The sequence below is a fragment of the Pelodiscus sinensis genome, chromosome 9, assembly GCF_049634645.1.
Source record: "Pelodiscus sinensis isolate JC-2024 chromosome 9, ASM4963464v1, whole genome shotgun sequence".
NCBI lineage: Eukaryota > Metazoa > Chordata > Testudines > Trionychidae > Pelodiscus > Pelodiscus sinensis.
The window spans coordinates 52,515,758-52,528,534 of NC_134719.1; the positions used below are offsets into that span (position 1 = coordinate 52,515,758).

General features: G+C 49.1%; 1 long non-coding RNA gene across 1 annotated transcript; it reads left to right on the top strand.

The window, feature by feature from the left end:
* Nucleotides 1–10,642: 10,642 nt before the first annotated feature.
* Nucleotides 10,643–12,482, top strand: LOC142830610 (uncharacterized). Its single transcript, XR_012906016.1, has 2 exons — nt 10,643–11,132; nt 12,039–12,482. It is a non-coding gene; the product is annotated as an uncharacterized LOC142830610 (long non-coding RNA).
* Nucleotides 12,483–12,777: the final 295 nt, after the last annotated feature.

The following is a 12,777-nucleotide window of genomic DNA, read 5'->3' on the forward strand; positions in this document are numbered from 1 at the left end:
CAGAGCAGCTGGGGCGCTGCGGATTGGTCCTGCAGCACCCGCTCTGGGCACTACTGGACCAACCCGGCAGCACCCCAGCTGTTCTGCCCCAGGTCCTGATTCAGCCCTGCTGGTCAGTTTCAGCAGTGGCTGAATCAGGACACCTGGGGCAGAGCAGCTGGGGTGCTGCTGGGTTGGTCCAGTAGCGCCGAGGGGTGCTACTGGAGCAACCCAGCAACACCCCAGCTGCTCTGCCCCAGGCGTACCCAAGTCAGCCGCTGCTGAAACTGACCAGCGCTGACTACAGGAAGCCCGAGGCAGAGTTGCTCTGCCCCGGGTTTCCTGGAATCAGCACTCATCAGTTTCAGCAGCAGCTGACTTGGGGAAGCTTGGGGTTCTTAAGTTGAATCGGTATGTAAGTCAGAACTGGCGGTCAGTTTCAGCAGCGGCTGAATCTGGACGCCAGTTCCGACTTACATACAGATTCAACTTAAGAACAAACCTACAGTCCCTATCTTGTACGTAACCCGGGGACTGCCTGTACTCGTTTTTGCAAGTTGCTGTATTAATGTATATGATTTCCATATATTATTTAGCATATTGTGTTATTGAAAAATTGTTTTTATGTTATAGAATCAGAAGCTCTTACAAATATTTCTATTGGAGTGTTTCCCTGATGAAGTTTTGGTACTTCTAGGGCATGTATGTAGACATGCTGTGATGGTGATTATTTTTTGTTCTGGTAACTCTGAAGTAACAAGCAAATGTGTGTCTATTTCACCTGCCCACATGTCTCCCCCTATCTGAAAAACAAAATTTAAATATTTCATTTCAAACTTTCTGTTCTATTGGTTCAAAACAACATTGTTTAAAAAAAATCAGTAATAATGCATTACAAAATTCAAAACAATCAGAATCAATGTGAAATGAAACATTTTAAATCAAAGTGATCAAATAATTTTTAGACTTGTTGATTTGGCAAACATTTTAAAAAATAATTTTTGGTTTGACTCAATTTTTTTCAGGTTTTTGGAATTGCCAGTGAAACTAAAATCAATTATTCATGTAACTATAATGGTGACAGAGGCACTAAAATATTTTTGCTTTTCCCAAGTACTCAGATTTGATAGTCTCAATTCTCAGCCACTTCATCTTGTTTTTCTAGTATCTATTTCACTAGAGAGATGTTATACAGCAAGTTACTGTGTGGCAAACTGGGTTGTCGATTAATGCTGCACACTAACTGCTCTGAGATCTACCGGAGCCAGTTCTCAATGTAAGGAGATAATAAGATAGCAGGTTAGAACCACAGCATCTTCCCAGCTTGAGCTTGCTGAGGTGGGCAACCAGAGGAGTTGCAGTTTCTAGTGAGGGCTGCCACACAATGGCAAACTCCCTGGATGGAGAAGCTGGCAAAGATGCATTTCTTAGATCATTTTGATGCCTTTGTGGATATATTGACCATTGAACAGTCGGAGGAAATCATATCCAGAAGGAAGGATTCCCCAGGAGGACACACAGATTATTTACAGAATTCTGGCAGTGGGACATAACACCACCACGAGAGAAGGCAGAAGAAGGCACACGAGTCACCATTATGATCCAGTGGCCACATCCTGGGTTCAGAAACACCATTTTTTCCTGCAGAATGGGCAAATAAAGTGTAGGAGATGTAGTTCTGAGATTCTGTCCATTAAACTGATAAGAAAAGACTTACATTTTTCTATTAAAGTCAATGTTTGAAATGAAAAGTCACATTACACAAGTTCAGAGGGAAAGTCTCTGTACATTTGGAGTTGTGTTTGGATTATCAAAATCTAAAAGTGTTGCATAGAAAGTCACATATGGTACATAACCAGTGATGATCCTGGTTTAGGTGTGCAGGTTTTAGTTAGTAGAGACTAAGTGTTTGGGTAGTTCTAACAGAGTTAGTCATGGTAAGCGGGTATGCAGATGAGTGGGGATTGTCCCTCAAACCATCAGTATCTAAGTTCTGTAGGAAGATACAGTCTGCGAGGGAAGAAATTGGGCTACTTCTCTGACTATTCCCCTCATTGGTGGTTATGTTAATCCACTTTAGTATTGTAAATGTCCTGTGATGTGTTCAGTGTATATATCCCTTTACCAAGAATGGCATTGGACACCGTGAGAAGTTACATCAGCCAAGCATAGTGTTAATCAACTCCAAACATTCTCAACACTGATTCATTGTAGGGATCCCAAGCACTCAGAGTTTGAATTTGCATCTTGTAGCCCTGGTCTCTCAGAGTATGTCTACACTACAAAGTTAGTTCGAACTAACGGACGTTAGTTCGAACTAACTTTCCTAGGCGCTACACTAGCGCTCCTTTAGTTCGAACTTAATTCGAACTAACGAAGTGCTTAGTTCGAACTAGGTAAACCTCATTTTACGAGGATTAAGCCTAGTTTGAACTAGCTAGTTCGAATTAAGGGCTGTGTAGACCCTTAATTCGAACTAGTGGGAGGCTAGCCCTTCCCAGCTTGCCCTGGTGGCCACGCTGGCCAACACCAGGCAAACACTATTGCCCCCCTCCAGGCCCCAGAGCCCTTAAAAGGCCACAGGCTGGCTACACAGTTTGTGCCAGTTGCAAGGCTGCCAGCACCCAGCCAGCAGACCCTGCACCTGCCACAACATGAGCCAGCCACCCGAGGACATCCAGCCCTCCACTGCTCCCCAAGACCAGCCTGGCGGCTCCCAGGAGCCTGCCCAGGGACGCAAGAGGCGGGCGCCCGCTTGGTCAAGTGCGGAGATCGTGGACCTCATCGAGGTTTGGGGGGAAGCCTCCAATGTCCACGATCTCCGCACTAGCCACAGGAACGCGGATGTCTACAGCCGCATGGCTGCCAGCCTGGCCGCCAGGGGCCACCAGCACAGCCAGGAGCAGGTCCGCTGCAAGATTAAAGACCTGCGGCATTCCTACTCCAGGGCCTGCCTGCCAAGGGCCGACCCGGACGCCTGCCCCCACTTTCACGCCCTGGACCGCCTCCTGGGGGCTCATGCCGTTTCTGCCCCCCGGGACGTGATAGACCCCGGGGCAGAGGGACCGCTCCAGGAGACGGAGGAGGAGGAGGAGGGCTCCTAGAGCCAGGAGCCTGCCGCCAGCCTGCCCAGGACCTGGGACCCCCGAGGCACCCCACAGGTATGGCACTCGTCGGCCACTGAGCTGGAGGGGAGGAGGCTGCGAGGAGGGGATGGGCTGCCCCAGGGACAAAGGGGGGGGCGGGAGGAGGCGAAAGCGCCCCGCACCGGAGGGGTCGGGCTGTCTCGGCCGTACTACATGCCACCAGGGGGGTTGCTACTGGGAGTGGGGCGCGGGGCACTGCCAGGGCACGAACGTTCCCAGCCACCCGGGCGCCCCACTGATTGGCGCTTTGCTGTCTCTCTCTCCGCAGGTGGTCAAGGCCATCAACCGGGTGCTGCTCCGTAGGGTGGTCCGCCTCGCCGACCTGGATGCCGTCATCTGGGGCTTCGGCGCCCTCGGCTTCCCCAAGTGCGGGGAGGCCATCGACGGGACGCACATCCCCATCCGTGCACCGGAACACGAGGCGTCCCGGTACGTCAACCACAAGGGGTACTTCTCCGTGATCCTGCAGGCCGTGTGTGACCACCGGGGACAGTTCACGGACATTAATGTGGGCTGGTCCGGCAAAGCACACGACGCCCGGGTGTACCGCAACTCCTCCGTGTGCCAGCGGCTGCAGGCCGGGACCTTCTTCCCCGACCGCCACATCAGGGTCGGGGACATGGACATGCCAGTGTGCCTGGTGGGGGATGCCGCCTACCCACTGCAGCCCTGGCTCATGAAACCCTACACGGGGCACCTCAATCTCTCCCGCCAGGCCTTCAATGCCAGGCTGACCAGGGCCCGCATCGTGGTGGAGGGGGCCTTCGGGCGACTGAAAGCCGGCTTTTGATGCCTCCTCACCCGTCTGGACCTGGCCAAGCACAACATCCCTCCCGTGGTGGCAGCATGTTGTGTGCTCCACAATTGGTGTCAGCGGAAGGGGGAGGCTTTCCTGCCAGCCTGGATGGCTGAGGCTGACCGCATGGCTGGACACTACGGTCAGTCCCGCACTGCCGCCATCTGGGAAGCCCAGCGGGGGGCCATCTGGATCTGGGAAGCCCTGCGGGAGAGCTTCCAGGTGGAGGAGGAGGACTGACCTCTCCCTGCATGCCCCACTGGGGCCTTCTTCCACCCTACCCCCCTTCCCCTTTCCCCTCCCTACCTACTGTAAAATAAAGACACCTGTTTTTGAAACAAAAACATCTTTTTATTTAACATAACTGGGGTGGGGGGAAGGAGGGGAGAGGGTGGGAGAGGGGAGGGGGAAACCTGGGACGAGGGAGCTGGAAGGGGAGGGAAGGGAGGAAGGGAAAGGAAAGCTCAGGGGTGGGAGTCCGGCTGCCTCGCCTGTCTCGCCACACTGTGGATCCGGGGGCGTTGGTGGGAAATGGCTGTGGAGGGGGGGGGGCAGGAGGGACAGGGGGTGTGGAGGAAGCAGGAGCGGAAGCAGGAGCGGGAGCAGGAGGGGGAGCAGGCTGTGCAGGGGGAGCAGGAGGAACAGGGGGAGCAGGAAGAACAGGGGGAGCAGGGGGAGGAGGAAATGGGAAGCGGTCGAGCAGGCTCTGGAGGTGGCCTCACAGGGCACGGCCCTGCTCCTCCTGGACCTCCAGATTCCTCCGGCGCAGCCTCAGGTCCTCCTGGACCCAGTGGTCCTGGGTGCGGAGCTGGTGGTCCATGAACCGGAGGTGCCGCCTTTGGTACTCCTCCTCGTTCCTGGCTCTCCTGCTTGCCCGGGCACGGGCAGCTGCTGCAGGCTGTGTGGTGCACCCTGCAGGCCCAGGTGCTGCAGCTGTGGTGCAACAATACCAGCGGTCAATTACCCCAGGGGCCCAGGTGTGTGAAACCCAGATCCCCTCTGCAAGGCCAGGACCCCTGCAGGATCCCCAGCTGCTGCTCCTTGGTGGGCAAGGCCCAGGCGCACGGTCCCGGGGCTCCCTCTCGCCCCAGCCCCCCGTACAAATAAGGGGAACACGATGGTACTCACAGGTGGATGCCTCCCCGGCCTCGGATGACACAGGCGAGCGGCTCTGTGGGGTGCCTGTGGTGTCCCGGTTCCTGGGCAGGCTGTCGGCAGGCTCCTGGCTCTCAGAGCCCTCCTCCTCCTCCGTCTCCAGGAGCGGGCCCTCTTCCCCGGGGTCAATCATGTCCTGGGGGGCAGGGATGGCATGAGCCCCCAGGAGGCGGTCCAGGGCGTGGAAGTGGGGGCAGGCCTCCGGGTCGGCCCCTGGCTGGCAGGCCTGGGAGTAGGACTGCCGCAAGTCCTTAATTTTGCACCGGACCTGCTCCCGGCTGCGCTGGTGGCCCCTGGCGGCCAGGCTGGCAGCCATGCGGCCATAGACGGCCGCGTTCCTGTGGCTAGTGCAGAGATCGTGGACATTGGAGGCTTCCCCCCAAACCTCGATGAGGTCCACGATCTCTGCACTTGACCAAGCGGGCGCCCGCCTTTTGCGCCCCCGGGCAGGCTCCTGGGAGCCGCCAGGCTGGTCCTGGGGAGCAGTGGAGGGATGGGTGTCCTCGGGTGGCTGGCTCATGGTGTGGCAGGTGCAGGGTCTGCTGGCACGGGTGCTTGCAGCCTTGCAACTGGCACAAACTGTGTAGCCAGCCTGTGGCCCTTTAAGGGCTCCGGGGCCGGGAGGGGGGCAATAGAGTTTCCCTGGTGTTGGCCAGAGTGGCCACCAGGGAAACCTGGGAAGCCTTAGCCTCCCACCAGTTCGAATTAAGGGTCTACACAGCCCTTAATTCGAACTAGCTAGTTCGAACTAGGCTTAATCCTCGTAAAATGAGGTTTACCTTTTTTGAACTAAGCGCTCCGTTAGTTCGAATTAAGTTCGAACTAACGGAGCGCTAGTGTAGCGCCTAGGAAAGTTAGTTCGAACTAACGTCCGTTAGTTCGAACTAACTTTGTAGTGTAGACATACCCCGAGATGCTTGCTCATCCAGCTTGGTCTAACACACCTGCCTATAATTTTTTCCCCTTTTCTTGGGATACAGGCTTCTGACAGCTTCAGCAACTTTAACTTAGAATAATTCCAGGCCTCCTCCACCTCAAGATCCATAATTTCTTTAGTCCAATCAACTTCCCTAACTAATTTTCTTAATTTATTAAAGTTAGCCCTTTTGAAATCAAAAACCCTAGTCTCAGATTTATTTTTGTTTATCCTTCCATTTAATTTGAACTGAATTAGCTCATGATCACTCGAGCCAAGGTTGTCCCCTACAACCATTTCATCTATGAGGTCCTCGCTACTCACCAAAACCAAATCTAAAATAGCATCCCCCCTTGTTGGTTCAGCAACTACTTGATGAAGGAATTCATCAGCTATCACATCTAGGAAAATCTGAGCCCTATTATTATTACTAGCACTTGTTTTCCAGTCTATATCTGGAAAGTTGAAATCTCCCATGATTTCGCAGTTTCCATGATTATTTACTTCATTAAAAACATTAAAGAGGTCTCTATCCATATCCAAATTGGATCCTGGTGGTCTGTAACACACCCCAAACACTATCCCAGGGGAAGATCTGATAGTTTTCTTTCCCAATGTGATTTTTGCCCAAACAGACTCTGTCTTCTCCATTCCATCACTTTTTATTTCTTTACAATCTACCTCATCTTTGATATACAATGTGACTCCGCCACCTTTACCCTTATTTCTGTCTTTCCTAAACAGCACATACCCTTCAATACCTGTACTCCAGTCATGCCTAGTATTCCACTATGTTTCTGTTATTCCTATATCTGGTTTCACTTCCTGGACCAATAGCTCTAGTTCCTCCATTTTGTTACCTAGGCTCCTCCCATTGGTGTACAAACATCTTAATTTTTGCTGTTTGGCCTCACTCTCATTCTTTACCCAATTTGGCATGGACGTTGTACCTCCAATATGACCTAATAGACTAGTATCCATCCTACTCTTCCTTATGTACATTCTCCTACCCCCAGCTATATCCTTTCTTAGTTCGTTTTCCTCCCTCTCATTGTTAAGATCCGGCGTAGAGATTACCTGGACATCTCCCAACCGTCTCCCCCAAATTCCTAGTTTAAAGCTTTCTTAATCATTTGAGCCAGCCTCCATCCTAGAAGTCTATTTCCCTCCCTACTTAGGTGAAGTCCATCCCGAGAGAACAGTCCTCTGTCCATAAATGCCTCCCAGTGACCATACATCCCGAAGCCCTCCTTATAGCACCACTGCTTAAGCCATCTATTGATCATCATCATCCTGTCACATCTTAGTTGCCCTTCTCTAGGAACAGGCAGAATCCCACTAAAGATCACCTGAGCCTCAATTTCCTTGAGTGTCCTCCCCAGCCTAGCATAGTCTCCCTTAATTCGTTCCAGACATCTAATATAGTGAATGCCAGGCTATGTCTAGACATGCCTTATTTCGAAATAGGCATCATTCCTCATAGAATGAGGTTTATAGATTTCTGAATAAGCCATCCATTATTTCAAAATTATTTTGAAATAACAGAATGGCTGTGTAGACACTCGCATTGTTATATAAGAACTAGAGGACACCAAATGAAATTAATGGGTAGCAGGTTTAAAACTAATAAAAGAAAGTTCTTCTTCACACAGCGCATAGTCAACCTGTGGAACTCCTTGCCAGAGGAGGCTGTGAAGGCTAGGACTATAACAGAGTTTAAAGAGAAGCTAGATAATTTCATGGAGTTTAGGTCCATAAAAGGCTATTAGCCAGGGCATAGAAATGGTGTCCCTGGCCTCTGTTTGTCAGAGGCTGGAGAAGGATGGAAGGAGACAAATCGCTTGATCTTTGTCTTCGGTCCACCCCCTATGGGGCATCTGGTGCTGGCCACTGTTGGCAGACAGGCTACTGAGCTAGATGGACCTTTGGTCTGACCCAGTATGGCAATTCTTATGTTCTTATGTTTTGAAATCATGCTAATTATCTCAGAATAAAGGTGCAATATAGACACATCCTGAGAAACTATATGCCATGAAAATTGGCAGAGCTTTGCTATGGCAGCTGAGATCCTTTAGCAGCTCAATTCTTCTATTATTGACACTTAAAGGAAGAGTCTCTGTTCTGAGATGGCTACTCAGAGCTTCCTGAAGATAATGACAGGGGGTATGTCTACACTACCCCGCTAGTTCGAACTAGCGGGGTAATGTATGCATACCGCACTTGCTAATGAAGCCCGGGATTTGAATTTCCCGGGCTTCATTAGCATAAGTGGGGAGCCGCCATTTTTAAATCCCCGCTGCTTCGAACCCCGTGTAGCGCGGCTACACGGGGCTCGAACTAGGTAGTTCGGACTAGGGTCCTATTCCGAACTACCGTTACTCCTCGTGAAACGAGGTGTACCGGTAGTTCGGAATAGGCACCCTAGTCCAAACTACCTAGTTCGAGCCCCGTGTAGCCGCGCTACACGGGGTTCGAAGCAGCGGGGATTTAAAAATGGCGGCTCCCCGCTTATGCTAATGAAGCCCGGGAAATTCAAATCCCGGGCTTCATTAGCAAGTGCGGTATGCATACATTACCCTCCTAGTTCGAACTAGGAGGGTAGTGTAGACATACCCTGGGATATTGAATACTGAGCTATGAGAAAAAAGCTTTGAAGGCCTTTGGTACTTAATTAAGCAGTTCCCATTCCATTCAACAGTGGAAAATGATCTGTACTTTTAATCAGTACTCTCATTTGTAGTTAAACTTTTGCAAATTTAGCAAACTATAAAATATTGAAAATCAACAACAACAAAATGAAAACATTTGCATTATTTTTTCTCCTTTTGTTGTCCAGCTTTAGCATCCATATTAATTTCATTTAATCAAATCTGTACATACTCTAATACCATAAGGGAATTGATTCTTGTTAGTTGAAAATATTATTTTAACATATTAAAAGGAAGAATAGCTTGAAGAGTCTACTATTCTAAGGGCATGTCTACAGTAGGAAACTATTTCAAAATTATTAAAATCTACTTAACTCCTTATTTAACAAAATCGAAATAGGATGCCTGCACTAATGGGGAAGCATCAAAATTAGTTAGAATTAGTCCGAAATAGCACATCCACATTGAATGGAGCCTGCTTTGGATATAGAGCCCTCTGAAGCACATTTACTTCTTGTGACTGCATGGTCAGGCAAGTTGCGACTTGTGCTTTCAGGGGCTCCTCTCTATGTCCTCATCTCACAAGCCACTCCTCCACGAGATTTCTATGAGGTCCAGGATCTCTGCATCAGTTCAAGATAGAGCTCTCCAGCATCCCAGGGCTTTGGCAGCCATGGGAGCAGCAGGAATACTGGCAGCCATGGGAGGGTCTGAGCGAGCACTGGGGTCAGTCATGACTGCCTCAGATGGTGGTGTCTCACGCAGGACTTTCAAAGCTGCCCAGGTGTTAGAAGCCCTTCTCCTGATTCTGCAACTTTTAAGCTCTGCAGGAGGAGGGGAGCAGTGGAGGTGTGGCCAGAGTGGTCAGAGCTTCAGTTATGAGAGGCCTCCGGAGACCAATTATTTTGAAATAGAGGCACCAGAGCATCCATACTACTGCTATTTCATAGCAATTATTTAGAAATTAGCGTTATTCCTCAAGAAATGCAGGAGTGTAGACACTCCTTCCACATAGTTCCAATTCTTCACCACTGTCATTTACTTGTATATCGTGTTTCCATATCCTACACTTCCCAAGGGGATTCCCAAGTGATCTCTTCTCTGGAAAAAGGGTTTATTTTATATTTTCTTTTAGTCACTTTGGTGGTGGCAGCAAGAAAATCAGTCTTAGTCTTTTTGGATCTCAGGGGGACTGAGATCGAATAAGTTTGTCTCTTGGAGTCACAGAGACAGATTTTGCAGAGTTTATTCTATTAGCCGGTCCCCCATCTCTGCACTCGGAGTGTCAGTTTGGGGAATTGAGCGGTGACAATCCCTGTGACATCCTGCTCATTTATGTCCTCTTCAGGCAGAGTATTTTAGAGTATCTTCACTTGACTGCTACATCATTGGCACTCTGCACATTCCCATGATTCTGCCAGTAGAAAAGCCCAGGTATTTCCCTGGATGTGCACAGAATTGATACCTGTCACCCACTGCAGCCAAGTTACTAACTGTATGGTTAATCAGCAAAATTGACAGTTCACATTGGTCATTATTAGAATAGTCACTCCCATACTTCTTTCCAGTACCATGGTACTTTTAAACACTTGACTTCCATCTTACAGCATATTAGCTCTGAAGAGTTAACAGAAGTAATAAAGCACAAATGCTTCCTAAGTAACTATAATGGCCGCTGTGGCAATATATAAAGCACTCTCTCAGTTTCAACTTATTGTTTTTGGAACCACATGATACACAAAATTAACAAATAAATAATTAGCAGTTAGTGTTTTACTTCGATGTGTGTACCAGTAGGTCAATGAAATACAAATGCCTCTGTCTTCAGAATCTTGGGTGAAATTTCAATCAAACTTCAAGTCAATAATATTGATATCCTTTGCTTTAATTTTATCCTTACAGGATCAATCAGTAACCTTAAGTGACATGAACTAAATGTTAGGACTTTAGGGTTTGCTTGGATTGCTTCAAGAATTATCTCTTGTGTGTCAGTGTTCTAACTTTTGTTAAAGGTAATTAACCATGGGATACATTTTAGCTAAGAGAAATCATTGTTATAATAGAGAAAGATATTTCTTAAAAATTGACCCAATAAGTACAGATTGGGATACTATGGTATTGGGACTGTGCCTTCAAAGGCTGAACTTCCCAGATAGAGAGGGTGTGACGGGGCGGCCCCGCTCGCGGCGGAGGCCCCCGTCCCAGCCGCGCTGTATAGCGGGAGGCCGTGCGCCGCCCGCCGCTGCCCGCATTGTTCGGCGGCAGCACAGGGAGCGCCGGCCCCAGGCGCCCCGGATGACGTCACCCGGGCGCCCAGGAGACCAGGACCACGTCGCCCCGGCAACGGGAGGACGCCCCGGCGAGAGGGGCGGGACTGCCACAGGACCAACTTTAAAATGGCCCCGTAGCCCCGAGGAAAGGGGGAAGCGGAGGGGCCGAGAGGAGTGCCACACCGACCGGAGGAGCAACCAGCGGCAGCACCACCCAGCCCGGTAAGCGGCCGGAACGGGCAGCGGGGGCCAGGGAGCGCTGGAGCCGGAGGGGAAGGAAGCAGCCCAGGGCAGAGACAGGATTGACTGGTGGGCTGACGAGTTACGGGTTCGCACCCCGTCAGCCGGGTTCGGGACTACTGGTCCAGAACCCTTAGGGCCCTGGGCTGGGGCCCGTGAGAGTGGGCGGGCCCAGGCCCCCCTTCCCCTCCCGCCTTGCTAGGGAGAGGGAAAACGAAGATAAACTCGCAAATAGGGGAAACTGAGGAACTTGGAGCCATAGAACAGGGGAAAGCCCTCGGGACAGACATCGCTGAGCGGCGTGGGGCGTCACAGAGGGACACTGTGAAATTCCTGTTATCCACAGGAAGTTGGACCTGGATACAGAATAAAGGAAATTGTCTACAAGCACCTTAAGCATTGAATAGTCACTGGACATCATAGATAGAAGGCCTCATCTATTAACTGTTTTTTACTGTGTGTCCATTGAGTCATACAGACATCACCACAATATTGTCAAACATTTTTACTGCAGTTGCCCAGAGAAATGACAACAAATTGACAGTCCATCACAATAAATGTCTGATTCTAACTCCATACTCAGAACTAGAAGTACAGTTGGACTCTGCTTTTGTATATATTACTTTCCAGAGGTGAAATCTGCAGAATGTTGCCCTTATGGAAGTTATTGAAAATAGCTGAATCTAACAGTGGAAATTAAATGATGCAAATGAACAATGTGGTTCTTCCTAGAATGGTTAGAGTAACTGTGGCCTATTGAGAGCCTATAAGAATGATGACCTGGGTGACCTCTCATAATCTTTTTTGCATGCAGATGGGAACTTTTATTGTTTTAATAATTTTTTTCTGAAATGCTTTCATGTTAAGAAGAAATGTGTTTGTTTATAGAGGGTGGAAATTATGCTGTTCATAAACCTTCAAACAGTATCCAAAACAGACTCTGTGGTCAGGAGGGAGAAAGACACAGAACTCCACCCAAGAGAGATGAAGCCAGAAGCATAAAAGTGGGTGCCTTTGCTGGACCACAGATGGGTGAAATTGGAGCAGCTGCCCTGAAATGTAACAATTGCTATCTGAATTCAGAGAAATAGCCAATGAAATATAATATACTATCTGTTTCTTAGAGATAGCCTTCTTCTGATCCTTCCTTTCTATTCCTTGTCATTTATTTGGTATTACTATTCTGGATTTAATTAAAGAAAAATCCCAAACAGTCTAATGACTATGCTCACTAAACAATATTTCATTCAAGGTGTATCCTGGCATAGTGAAAAGCTTATTTCTTTCACATCTGAGATTTGTTCAGTATGAATAAATGTGGCTTTTTGTCTCCCTTTCTGATTTTTGTTTTGATCAACATGAAATAGCAAAAAGTAATGAAGTCAGTGGCTCCCAACCTGTGGTCCATGGACCCCTAGTGGTCCACAGTGGTGCTGCAGGGGATCTGCAGAAAGTCTTTACTTTGTCTTTACTTTTACTTTTCTCTTCCAGGCTACGTCTAAACTACACCCCTCTGTTGGCAGAGGGATGTAAATTAGATGTTTAGAAAGTGCAAATGAAGCTGGGATTTAAATTTCCTGTGATTCATCTGCATAATCGTGTCCGGGCGATGTTTTGAACAAATGCC